Consider the following 13,724-nt stretch of genomic DNA (forward strand, 5'->3'; position numbering starts at 1 on the left):
ACACAGTTCATTCCCAGTTTTCACAAACTACCCCTCATGAGATATCACCGAGCATGTCCATGACCGCGGACGCGGCTATTCGAATAGATTAATTAACACTCTGCAGAGGTTGTACAGCTTGACCCACAAGATACATCGTCCTTTTAACGGCCATGCGCAAGTGTCACACTTCAGGTTGTGTGCGGCCAAGGAGTCTGTAACAAGGCTTTTTAGAAACTCCGTCCCAACACTGCCTTCCCCCATGAGACACCTTTCCCTCACATAGACAAGAAAGTCCCCATGGCGAACCTAAACTCCTATCATCTAGCTACCTGGGCCAACAGTGCCAAGACTCAGAATCCTACTGGGCCAGGTTCTTCCCATGAGAACATGTGGTTGCACGTTAGGCTCAGATCCATGACTTATGAAGTGAAGTCCTTAATTGACCAAGGCAACTTGCCAAACTACAATAGCACACAGCTCAACAGTAGGCTCACACAGAGACCATACCCAGCAACGATCACACAGATACATTACCACCTAACCAGGTTCACACTGAACCACCCATCACCCCGGTCAAAAATGTTTTATCCGCCCGTTGTTTTACACGTTGCAACACATGCTACCGAAAAGATAGCACACAGCCACACAGTTCATATAAAAGTGATTATAAGTATATGATTAATCAAAATTATATTTTGCTTGTAAAACAACCTTGAGCGGGCTAAGCATAACTACTCTACCATGAGTTGAGCCCAATGTTCAACTCACAAATACTAGGGAGACAAGATATCATGGGCAATCAATAATTATCAAAGGTAGGATAATAATAACAATTAGGTCACGCTACCCATCGATAGTTTATAAACAAAACAATGCATGTATTCAAAACAAAACATTTCACAAATAGGTTCAATATGTTCAAAGAGTGCACTTGCCTTGATCCCAATACTGTCCTTGCACAGCGTCTTCTGAAGCAAACTGCTCTTCCGCTCCAACGTCTACACGATTGCAAACGAAAAACAAATAAACACAAAGAAAAACTAACTAAATAACATCATATGAAATAACCAATTAAACCAAGAGGTTGAGCTCGATTTTAGAAGAATTTAGGAAGAAGAATGGGTCGAATCGGAGTTCAAACGGAAAAGTTATAGCCTCCGGAAGTTTGAATTCAGGGAAAATCCGAGGATAAAAGAAAAGGGAATATTCCGAGAATATTCTCTGGATTTTTAATTTCAGAAATTGAATTAATTTTGGATAGGAAAATATATGTGGGCCCACTATCAGTGGCATAGAGTGTATGGGTGAACTTGGTGTATGTGAACTCGATGACGTGGAACGACACGTGGCGACATAAGGCGATGAGGTGGCACTGACATGGATGGATCTAGGGCTGAGGTGGCATAGGTTAGGGATTATGTAGATCCAACGGTTGGGATTTGATCTAGGGATTTGGACGGCTGTGATTATTTGGAGTTTTTGGATGGCAAGTCCCACACGTCAGTGTCACAGGGAAGAGGACAAGCAGCAGCTGCTCCACCACAGGCCTGGGCGTGCCCGGCCATGGCGGCATGGCGACTCCGGCACAGCGACGTCGGCGGCGTTCTCCAGCGACGGCGCGCAGCTGCAGCGACGAGCAGCTACGTCGGCAAGAGGAGGCGGAGGCGAATCCGGTGGCGCAGCACCGAGCTCCGGGACGACGTGGAGATGACCCATCAATGACGAGCGGCGGTTGCCGGAGTGGAGGAAGAGAGAGGAAAACGGCGCGGAAGGAAAAGAGGCTCGGCCTCAGGGCTTTACCAGCGGCTGCGGTATGGTAGGAAGATGGTGACGACGACAGCGCGGCTCCCGGCGGCGGCACGGAGCAACGGCGGCGGCGGCTGCTCACGGTGGAGATGGCGGCGGCTTTGAAAAAGGGGGGAAAAGGGGCGGTGGCCGACGGTATTTATAGAGGAAGGAGTAACTAGGGTTAGGGCGCACGGCGCAAGCTTTGGAAAGGCGGCAGCTCCGAATTTGGCGGCGCGGCTTGCGGGATTTGGTGGCGCGGCCGGCGCGGGCTCGGTCGGCGGCGGCTTGGGCCGGCGACACAGAGAGGAGGAGAAGGCCGGGCCGGGGCGGCACGTGGGCTTGGGGCTTGGCTTCCCCAGGCCTGCAGCTCAAGAAGGAGAGAGAGAGCTGGAGGTAGAAGAAGGTGGGGGAAAAAGAAAAAAAGAAAGAAGAATAAGGGCTAAACTGCAAAAGGGTAGAATAGAGAAAAAGAGAGGAAGGAAAAAGGGAAAAAGACAGGGACTTCTCTAGAAAATTCCAAATATAAAGTATTTGGAATTTTTGGGAAGGATTTAGGATTTGAAAAGGAATATTGGATTTGGATGGAATTTGAATTAGGGATTGAGCTTCACTTCCGAAATACAAATTAAATCCAACTAACTGCAATTAAGAATCACAAAGCGAACAACGTAATTAACTAATTAATCATTTTAAAACCTTTTGATTTAACGAAATTTTCATTAAGCTATTTTAGACGAATAAACCAAATGTGAATTTTCACAAATAGGCGAGAAGAACAGAAAGCGAAAAATCAGGACGTGACAATTCCAAACCTTTTGGATCAGCACTAGGCATTGAACTTCTAGTTTGAATTGTTACTTATCTTTACAACAACTAGATTTCAGATTGCTTAGTGTAGGTTTACCCCACCAAGCTCCACAAAGAAACCATCGTTTACGTCATCTTGGTCTTTTGTTCGCTTAACCATCACACTTTTTTCCACCACACATATACTTCTGTAACTTGCAAGGAATACATAAGAGCTTCGGTTGGTAAGAGAAGGTGAGGTTGTGACAGTTTCCACATATTTTACAATTCCACATATATTTTGTTTTGCCACTTGTGTTACTAACCATGCAAGAAGATGTCTGAAATTAATCCGGAGGATTGTGTTACCATGGCTCAATTTAATGAGTTGAGGCGTAACATGGAGGCAAGACAAGATCGAATGGCACAAGATGTTCAAAATATTTTGGGTCATTTTGAAAATATTAATCCTTTTGGTGGAGATGCAAGTGTGCACAGTGGAGAAGATGAAGAGGATGATAATGATGATTTGCCCTATCGTTTTGGTCGCATACCACGGCGGAGAAATAATGATGAAGAGAGGCTTGGTAAGCTGAAATTCACCATTCCAAAGTTTGATGGTGGATCTGATCTAGAGGCTTATCTTATGTGGGAGTTGAAGGTTGATAAAATATTTCACATCCATAATTATTCCGAAGAGAAGAAATTGGCAATGGCTTCACTTGAGTTTGAGGATTATGCTCTAATTTGGTGGGAGCAATTGATGAATGAATGAGAAGAGAATGGCCAAGATGAAATGAAGGCTGCAATGAGAGCAAGATTTATTCTGAGGCATTACTGACGTGATCTTTTTGATAGATTGCAGAATTTGAAGCAAGCAAGTTGGTATGATGAGGAATATTATAAGGAGATGGAGAATGCCATGATCCGAGCTAATATTTTTGAAGATGAAGAGCAATCCATTGCAAGGTTCATGTCAGGGTTACACCGGGATATTCAGCGAATTGTGGAATTTCAGTCATATCGTAATCTTGTCCAGTGTGTGTATCAAGCTAGCAAAGCTGAGCATTAGTTGCAGCAAGATGCCAAGGCAAGAAAGTCGAGTTCATTCAGTTCGCGGGTTACCCCAATTGGTAACAAGTTTACGCCAAGAGCCAATGTGAATTGAGGTACCACCATAAACTCGAGTGGTGGTTTACGCTCTAATGTTTCTAGTTTTTCTAATGGCAAAGAGGCTGTCATTTCTAGTGTGAAGAGTAAACCAACGGTCTCATCTACTACCTCAATTGGCTCTACTTCTAGGAGTCGAGATATCCAATGCTTCAAGTGTGGAGGCCGTGGGCATGTTGTTAGAGAATGTCCAAACAATCGTGCCATTATTGTGATTGAACATGGAGAGTTTGATTCAGCTAGTGAGGTGTAAGAAGATGTTCTTGATGATGGAAATGAAGATGTTGTTGGAAAAGAGGATACTCAATGTGAGTTTGAATAAGGTGCTGCACTTGTTGTGACTCAAGTTCTGAGTGTACAACTTAAGGATGCTGAAAATGGACAAAGAAACAATCTTTTTCAGACCCGAGCTAAAGTGGGAGGAAAGGTGTGCAAGGTCATCGTTGATGGAGGTAGCTGCCATAATCTTGCAAGTAAGGATATGTGTGACAAGCTTGGTCTGAAGTTGTTGCGACACCCACATCCATATCATGTCCAATGGCTAAATGATAGTGGAGATATCAAGATTGGGCATCGGGTGAAAGTTTCTTTTAAGATTGGTGAATATGAAGATGAGGTTTTGTGTGATGTTGTGCCTATGACAGTGTGTCACTTGCTGCTGGGAAGGCCATGGCAATTTGATCGATCATCACGGCATTGTGGTCGAACAAATCAATTCTCTATCAAGTGGAAAGGAAGGAATTTTGTGCTTAAGCCCATGACACCTCAACAAATCATGGCTGAGCATATGCAAAAGAGTTCTGAAGTTAGGATAGAAAGTGAGAAAGAAAGAGAGCAAAATAAATTTAGTGACATCCACAAATCGGTGAGCAAGAGCCACAAGCCAAATATGAGTGATAAAAAGAAAAGAGAGGGTGAGAACTTTGTGATGTTAGCCACCAAATCAGAAATGAGAGATGTGAGAAATAATCTGGCTCAAGTACTCATTGTACTTGTGTACAAGGAAGTAATGATTTCAGCTAATGACTTAACATCTCTTCCTAATGTTGTTTCTAATCTTTTGCAGGAGTATGAAGATGTTTTTCCAATGGAAACACCTGCTGGACTTCCTCCATTGCGTGGCATAGAACATCAAATTGATCTCATTCCTGGGGCTGCACTACCCAACCGAGCACCATACCGCACCAACCCACAAGAAACAAACGAAATACAAAGGCAAGTACAAGAGCTTTTAGATAAAGGTTATGTGCGTGAAAGTTTAAGTCCTTGTGTTGTCCCTGTGATTTTGGTGCCCAAGAAAGATGGATCTTGGAGGATGTGTGTTGATTGTAGAGCCCTCAATAATATCACTGTTCGATATCGCCATCCCATTCCAAGGATAGATGATATGCTTGATGAGTTGAGTGGTTCTATGATATTTTCTAAAATTGATTTGAGAAGTGGGTATCATCAAATAAGAATGAAAATTGGAGATGAATGGAAAGCTGTTTTTAAAACAAAATTCGGTTTATATGAATGGTTAGTTATGCCTTTTGGTTTGACTAGTGAACCAAGTACTTTCATGAGATTGATGAACCATGTTTTGAGAACATTCATTGGAAAATTTGTTGTGGTTTACTTTGATGATATTCTGATTTACTCCAAGTCTTTGAGTGAACATGCTAGTCACATAAAACAAGTTTTGGATGTGCTAAGAAAGGAGAAATTATTTGCTAACATTGAGAAGTGCACATTTTGTACAGAGAAGGTTGTCTTTCTTGGTTTTGTCATTTCAGGACAGGGAGTTGAAGTTGATGAATCGAAAGTGGAGGCAATCAAGGATTGGCCAACCCCTGTGAATGTAAGTCAGGTGAGAACTTTTCATGGTCTTGCTGGTTTTTATAGAAGATTTGTGAAAGATTTCAGCACCATAGCTGCACCCTTGAACGAGTTGACAAAAAAAGGTATTGAGTTTCATTGGGGTGAATCACAAAAGGATGCTTTCCAAAAATTAAAAAGATGTTTGACTGAAGCTCCTTTGTTGGTTTGGCCTGATTTCACTAAAACTTTTGAAATTGAATGTGATGCTAATGGAATTGGTATAGGAGCTGTTTTAATGCAAGATAAAAAGCATGTTGCTTACTTTAGTGAGAAATTGGGAGGAGCTCAATTGAATTATTCTGTTTCTGACAAAGAATTATATGTTTTGGTGAGAGTTCTTGAAACTTGGCAACATTATTTATGGCCAAAAGAATTTGTCATTCACTCTGATCATGAAGCTTTGAAGTACTTGAAAGGACAAGCCAAGCTGAACCGTCGCCAAGCCAAATGGGTAGAATTTATTGAAACATTTCCCTATGTTGTTAAGTATAAGAAAGGTAAGGAAAATGTTGTTGCCGATGCTTTGTATTGAAAGAATGTTTTGTTGAATCAACTTGAGGTAAGTGTGTTGGGACTTGAGAGTATAAAAGAATTGTACAAAGATGATCTTGAATTTTCATAACCATATGCAAAGTGTCACCATGGAAAAGGTTGAGAAAAATATCATGTGCATGATGGTTTCTTGTTTCGAGCTAACAAATTATGTGTTCCAAATTGCTCTATTAGACTCTTATTGTTGCAGGAAGCACATGCCTGTGGATTAATGGGTCATTTAGGATATAAAAAGATATACGAGCTGCTGAGCGATCATTTTTATTGGTCAAGGATTAGAAGACATGTTGAGAGATTTGCGCAGCGTTGCACCACGTGCCATAAAGCTAAGTCAAAACTGAACCCTCATGGTTTATATACTCCATTGCCTACTCCTAGTGTTCCATGGGAAGACATTAGCATGGATTTTGTTTTGGGTTTACCTAGGACTAAGAGGGGGAGGGATTCAATTTTTGTTGTGGTCGATAGATTCTCAAAAATGGCACATTTTATACCCTGTCATATAAGCGATGATGCTTCCCATGTAGCTGATTTGTTTTTCAGGGAAATTGTGAGGCTGCATGGAGTACCAAAGACCATTGTGTCCGATCGTGATGTGAAGTTCATCAGCTATTTTTGGAAGACATTATGGGCAAAACTTGGAACCAAGTTGTTGTTTTCTACAACTTGTCATCCTCAAACAGATGGTCAAACTGAAGTTGTGAACCGTACACTATCAACGTTGCTGCGTATGATGATCAAGAAAAATTTAAAAGAGTGGGAGGATTGCTTGCCACTTGTGGAGTTTGCATACAACAGGGCAGTACATTCTACCACTAACATGTGTCCTTTTGAAATTGTTTATGGGTTCAAACCTACTGCACCAATCGATTTGTTACCTCTTCCATTGTAGGAAAGAACTAACATGGATGCTTCGAAGCGTGCTGCATATGTGAAGAAGATTCATGAAAAGACCAAGGAAGAAATTGAAAAGAAGGCGCGCAGTAATACTGCAAAGGTGAACAAGCATAGAAAGAAAGTGGTCTACGAAACAGGAGATCTTGTTTGGGTTCATCTACGTAAGGAACGATTTCCATAAAGACACAAATCAAAATTGATGCCTCGAGGAGATGGACCCTTCAAAGTGTTAGCCAAAATTAATGACAATGCATACAAAATCGACCTTCCGGGTGAATATGGCGTAAGTGCTTCATTCAATGTTGTTGATCTTACCCATTTTATGGTTTTGATGAAACAGAGTTCAGGACGACTCCTTTTCAAGAGGGGGAGGATGATGTGCCCCAACCCCTGTCACATGATGATGAGCACATCCCAGCTACACCTGACGTAAACAAGGGTGATGTAAACAATGGTGATGGTTCACATCATAAGTCACATGAGGAAAATGAAGATGACGTAAATCATGTTGATGGATTATGTCTCAACAAGAACGATCAAGCATATCATGGTCCAATTACGCGCAGCCGTGCTAGGAAAATACAACAAGAGGTGAACTCGCTCTTTGCTCAACTTAATCCAAATTTTTGTGAGAATTTTATACTACCTAAATGCTCTACATTTTTATTGCTCAGGTTTACACCCGAGGAGATCATCACTACACCAAGAAGGATGGGTTACATTGAGGATGATAAGGGTTACGTTGAGGACGATAAAGGTTACGACGAGGAAGAACCAGCCCATCCCAAACCAGTAGCTGTCTACGCCAACAAGAAGATGGTTTACTCTGCAAAAGACTCAACTTCCAAGGCTTGTGTGACCCAACCAGTCAACTTTCTCCATGCTTAATATATATGGTTGGAAAGATAATCAGGTCTAGTTTCACCTCCAACAAACGGCTCGTCATTTCGACTTCCCACTAAGGAGTTATGGACAAATCATTGAAGACTGCTCAGAAGCCAAACAGACGCGCGAGTCTTCTCGGGAATTCACTTATTATGACCTTTGAACTAGCCTATGTCCAGTAAACTCCCAAGACTTTTCATTCTCATCTAGGAGGGTTGTTCCTAGTATAAATATCACCTATGTTTTATCATTTAGAAGACTTGGACAATGAAAATATGAACCCCTCTTGTTCAGCTGTGTGCTAACAAATTCAGAGAGAGATCTTTACCCCTTTGCTCTTGTAATTTCCTTGTGAGATTAAAGAAGCGGCGTTCGACGCCCCCCAATTGGTGCTCCTGGTCCCTTCGAGGTTTTTCCTTGATTGATTTCAAGTTGTGTTGGTTGGTAAACTTAGAGTGTGGTTGGGCGAACCCTCGATTCAGGTCGCCGTAATAGAGACGGTGGTTGGCTTCGAGTACGATCGTTAGGTTGCACTGTTATCTTGGCTGCTTGCAGCTAGTTATCTTAGTCTCTTTGATGCTAGTTATTGGTTCTTGATCCTCCGCCGTAAAGATCGGGACATCAGCCCTACCGGGGTCGCATCACCTCCTCTCCTCCTCTCCTCTCTCTCACCTCACTAGACGAGACAGGCGGCGAGCCGCGGGTGGATTCGCCTCCACCGGCCTCTTGACGGGCGGTGGGCGGCAGTAATGGAGCATGGCGGCGGGCAATTCCGCTAGTCGAAGGATGCGACGGCGGCTCCACCGCGCTGATCCGGCGGCAGAGAGTGGACGACCCCCACCTAGATCCGACGACGGGCGGCGGACGACGAGCGCCGCCCGGATCGGGCGGCGGTGGTTAGGGTTTTTTTGTGATTTTTATTTTTTTTTGGACTTTTATTTTTGAGTGCAAATAACAGAACCACTCGCACGTGAAAATCCGATTTCCACGTGCAGGTGCGCCACCCACATGAACAAATAGCGATTTTGGAGACCATTTCGAGCAGACAGGCCGGAGTTCTGCTCGTCAAAATAATTTTTAACCCGTCTGGAAAAATTGTTTTTGTATGGAATTAGTTCACCGGCTGTCCCTCAACTTTACGTCAAGTCTGTATGACATCCCTAATCCCCAATATAAAAAATCTTCACCCCTAAATTATACAAAACCGTGCAATTTAGGTCCTATAGCAGTATGTATCTCTGGTTACGCTAATTTGGCATCCTAGTCAGTAAAAAAATAAAAAAAAGTTATGGGGCCCACATGTAAGTGAGAAAAAAAATGTTTGGTCTGTGTTGGTATTTCTTAACGACATTACTATAAATATAATTCCCAGCAATGGCGCCAGAAACACTCATGGTATATTATGGTTATAGAGTTCATCCGCAAACGCACGGATATACCATTATAGCATTTCACCCGAGGGTAATCCAAGGGTATCGTATTTATTTAATCCCATGAGAAGATCATGGTAGAGAGAACTTGACTAATAATTTATATGTTACTTGTAATAATCATAGTCTAAGTAGTAGTTAATATAATCCAAGGGTAGAGTGACACACAAGCAGGGAGCTACTCATTCTCATAAAATATCTAAGCTAAGTGGAAAGAAAAGAGAAAGAGAATCCACTTCTACATACATCCTAGTTATCCGATATACTAGCTAATACCCTCTATCTGATGCCGTCCTGGTACTTCGAGAAGCCACCCCTGACTGTCGACTTCCTTACGACAGCCCATCATGACCATACAACCGGGGCTAAATACGGAGGAGTACCCTCCCCAGGAAATTAATTTAGGACTATATACACGCGCGAAGGAATACCCGTACTGAGCTGTCACCATCAGCAGCCCACCTCTCATCCGCAGCATATAACCCCAAATAATGATATCCTGTAGTCTAGACACCACGCCTAAACTACCATATACTACTCTAATATCATCGTCATGACAGAGTAATTGCATAAGCAAACACTATACCCGTACCAAAGCCTCTCCCAGATAAGCTAGTAGTATAATCAGTATAACATGAACATAATGTAAAGTTGGCATTCATATACTCAGTAAGTATTCCAATACCATAAATGTATAAAGAAGAGTATTCTAAATAAAATACAAAGCTTACAAAAAAGGAAAGGAAAGCTACTACAGCCATACCCGAACTCTTCCGAAGGCTTCCGGACTCCGATTTCTACTCTATTCCTATTCCACTAGCTTAAGACTACTAAAATAACTTAAGAGAATATGAGAGAGCTCTTGCTTGAGGTGTGTGAGTGAAATGAGGTTGAGGTGTGTGAGTGAAGTGAGGATGCGAGCTCTTTTTATAGCCTCCCAATGATGGTTGTGACGTTTGGAAAGGTCGGTAATACCCACCAACCGTCATTGGGGAGCTATCTCAGCCGTCCAGGAGAAACCTGGATCGAACGGCGTTGCGGGGGGTTCGGCCGAACCATAGGTCGGGTCGGCCTGGCCAAAAATCGGCATGTGGCCTCCGTTGCTCTCCTACACAGACTTGTCAATTTTGGCTCAATTGATCGTGTCAATTCTGAGTTCTTGGCCCATTCATGCATAAGTCTGATTTGATGTCGATTCTCTTCCACTTTATGGTTATTCTCTACAAAAGGTTAGTGAACCAAATACTAGTGGAATTTTCTCTTCTTTTCTTTCTATTATTCTGTTCTCTTGTCTTCTTTAGCGAGCGAGGCTGCCGGTGGCAGAGGGCGAAGCAGCGACGGGCGGAGCAATGCGGCTGCAGGCTAGTGAGGCAGAGGGCGGCGGGCGAACGGGGCAGTGGGAGGCGAGTACAGCGGCGGCCATGGACACCAGAGCCGCCCGTCCTTATCGGTCGTGCGATTGCTGCCCAATTCCGACGGCGCGGGGATGACTTGGGCGACGTGCAGGGGACCATGGCAGGCGTGCTCTCCTACATCCACTATGCCCTCCCTGACCCCCCCCCTGTGCTTTGTCGCCGTGCTCCACTACGTGCTCGCCCCGCATGACGCCGTTGAGTGCATCAGCGCCCTCCCCGTCCGCGCACCAACCTGGCACCCGCTCTAGCGCTCCACACTACTGCCTACCTCTACAAACCCGTGGCATATAGCATCATTTAATGGTATCTAATAATCTAAGCACCACGCTTACATTACTAAACACTACTCTGCATGTCTGCATATGACATGGAGCAATCATATAAATGAACATTAAACCAATACAATCGCATATCTCTAGTAAGCTAGCTACATAATTATTATGAGACAAGTATGAACTAAAATCGGTACTCAAATAATTATGTAAATGAAGTAAAGAACCAAAACTATATAAAGAAGAATATTTCATTACTGAATAAAGTCTTACAAGAGAGAGAGAAGCTACTAGAGCCATACCGGAGTTCTCCGGAAGACTTGAAGAACTAAGAGACTATTCTATCTCTACTCCACTAGCACTAGAACAAAGTAAATAAACTAGAGAGAGCTTCTTGATTGATCCTTCTTGATGTGTGTTGAACCGGAGAAGGTGAGCTCCTTAAATAGACTTCATATGACGGTTGTGACCATTGGAATTGTCGGAAATACCCCGCAACCATCATTAAGAAGCAACCCTGGACGTCCACGTGGAAGGACGTCCACGTGGAAGGCCAGGATCAGAGGCGACAATGGCGGTTTGGCCGAACCCTAGCCCATCTGGCATGTGCCTTCTCCGGTGATCCGCTTGATGGATTCTAAACTCAGTGGTATGGTGGTTGGGCCAAATGGCAAGTGTTCTAATGGGTTTGTGGGCCCATTTATCCATAAGTATGCCACACGTCGAGTTCTAATTAATTAGACGGTTATTTTCCATTGTTTCTTCTCCATTTATATGAAGGTCTCATGCATACAAATACATTGCCAAGTACAAGTGGAAATAGATTATTCTTAATCAAATATGCATGCAAGCAGGCTCCACTATCCGCCGCTTTGCCTGCCTGCTCCAGCCCCTCGCCGCCGCCCACTGCCGCGCTCGCCGGCCGTTGCCCCCCCCCCCCTCTACCGCCGGCGACCTCTTGGCGCTCGCCCACCACTACCCCCGCCCTGTTCCGTTGAGCACCGCTGCTTCACCTGCCTGCTCCAGCTGTTTGCCACCCCCGCTATTGTACCCCGCTCTACGGCAAAGAGAAGAAAGAAAAAGAGAAGAGAAAAGGAGAGGAAAGAAGGGATGCAAACCCCACATTATTTATTCATCTCAGTTACATGCAGGCCCAGATTGCTGATTAGGATGCCATGTCAGTGAAACCACCCATATATACTGCTATGGGACCTATTTTGCATGATTTTGAACATTTGAGGGGTAAACATTTCTGGTATTGGGGATTAGGGATGTCATATAGACTCAACGTAAAGTTGTGGGACAGTAGGTGAATTTATTCCTTTTTGTACTAGTGTCCACCACTGCAGTCCATGGTGGCGTCAATTTCTACACAGTGGCACACGTACAACGCAAGCAGATAGGCCTAATCGAGGGCGCAAACGTGGGGATAGGATTTGGGGTGGCTTGGGGCGACACCTAGTGGATGGTCAAGGATCGGGCTCGTGCAACAGCAACGACACGCCACCTAGGACAGGGCATGCCTAGGTTAGGCGGCTCGCGCACGTGCTATAGTGGCGCGGTCGCCTTGGTGTTAGGAGGTCATACCGATACCGTGCGCTAGGTAGCCTCGAGGTCTTCTGGGCGTAGCAGCCAGCCAACCAAGGCAAAGGCACCTCAGCAGCAGTGTCGTGTGGCCCAAAACCTATAGCGAGCGGGCACGACAACCAGGAAAAGTGTGTGCAAGTGGGAGAAAAAGGTGGGGAGGGTGGTCGGGTTCTCACTGTGTATAGCAATTGGGAAGCGACACATTAAACTACAAGCGTCAAGGTCGTGGTTTGTGCCATCATGTTCCTGGTGGATGTCGGTTCGGGTTGTGGTCCTCGCTTGCCCCGGCGTTGGCCTTGCAGACCGAGGTTGCGCTTAGCAGGGCAGCTACGACGAGCATGTCGGCACGGTGGTGGTGGGGCAGGCTGAGGTGGGAGATTGCGTGGGAAGTATGGATGTGTTCGACGCGGTGGGTGAGGAGGAAAGGCAAGGCGACGACGCGGCCATCACCTTTATAGGAGGCTTCGGCGCGCGGTCAAGGCATGTAGCGGGGCTGGCGATGTAGTTGTTGGCCGTCACAGCGTCATCCTCGTTCCTCAAGGTTTCGCCGGTGAGGTATGGGACACACATCGGTTGGGCGGACTAAGAACGCACGGAGTGGTGCACGGTGAGCTGGCATGGCGGTGGCTCCCTAGCTAGGGTTAGAGCTCAGCACAACAATTATTGACGGCAATGGGCATGGTTGTTAGGGCGTATTTCGTTGGAGATCTCATCAACAGAAGGAGTAGCATTAGTCCCGGCGACTTACCGGTGGTGGTGGTCAAACTTCGTCGGGGCGTACGGGAACGAGACGAGGGGAGGATCAGCTCAGCTCGGCGGCTCGACTAGCCAGAAAATGCCACAATTGGGCAACTAAGCTGGTCCGGCCTAGCTCGGCTAGGCGAGAAGGAGACTGAAAGGAAGAGAAAAGGGTTGAGGGATTGGATTTAGAATTATAAGGGAGTTCAGGAAGATCAGTTGGGAGGTTTGGGTCTCGGTAGGCTAGGCTAGACCCACCAGGGAGCAAGAATAGACTTTTGCTGTTAATTTCATAAAATAGTTCCTTCATGATTTTGTTTTACATAAAGGTTTTGAAAATAATATTATTTGACTTTCAATGA

This window comes from Oryza sativa, chromosome 6, assembly GCF_034140825.1.
Source record: "Oryza sativa Japonica Group chromosome 6, ASM3414082v1".
Lineage (NCBI taxonomy): Eukaryota > Viridiplantae > Streptophyta > Magnoliopsida > Poales > Poaceae > Oryza > Oryza sativa.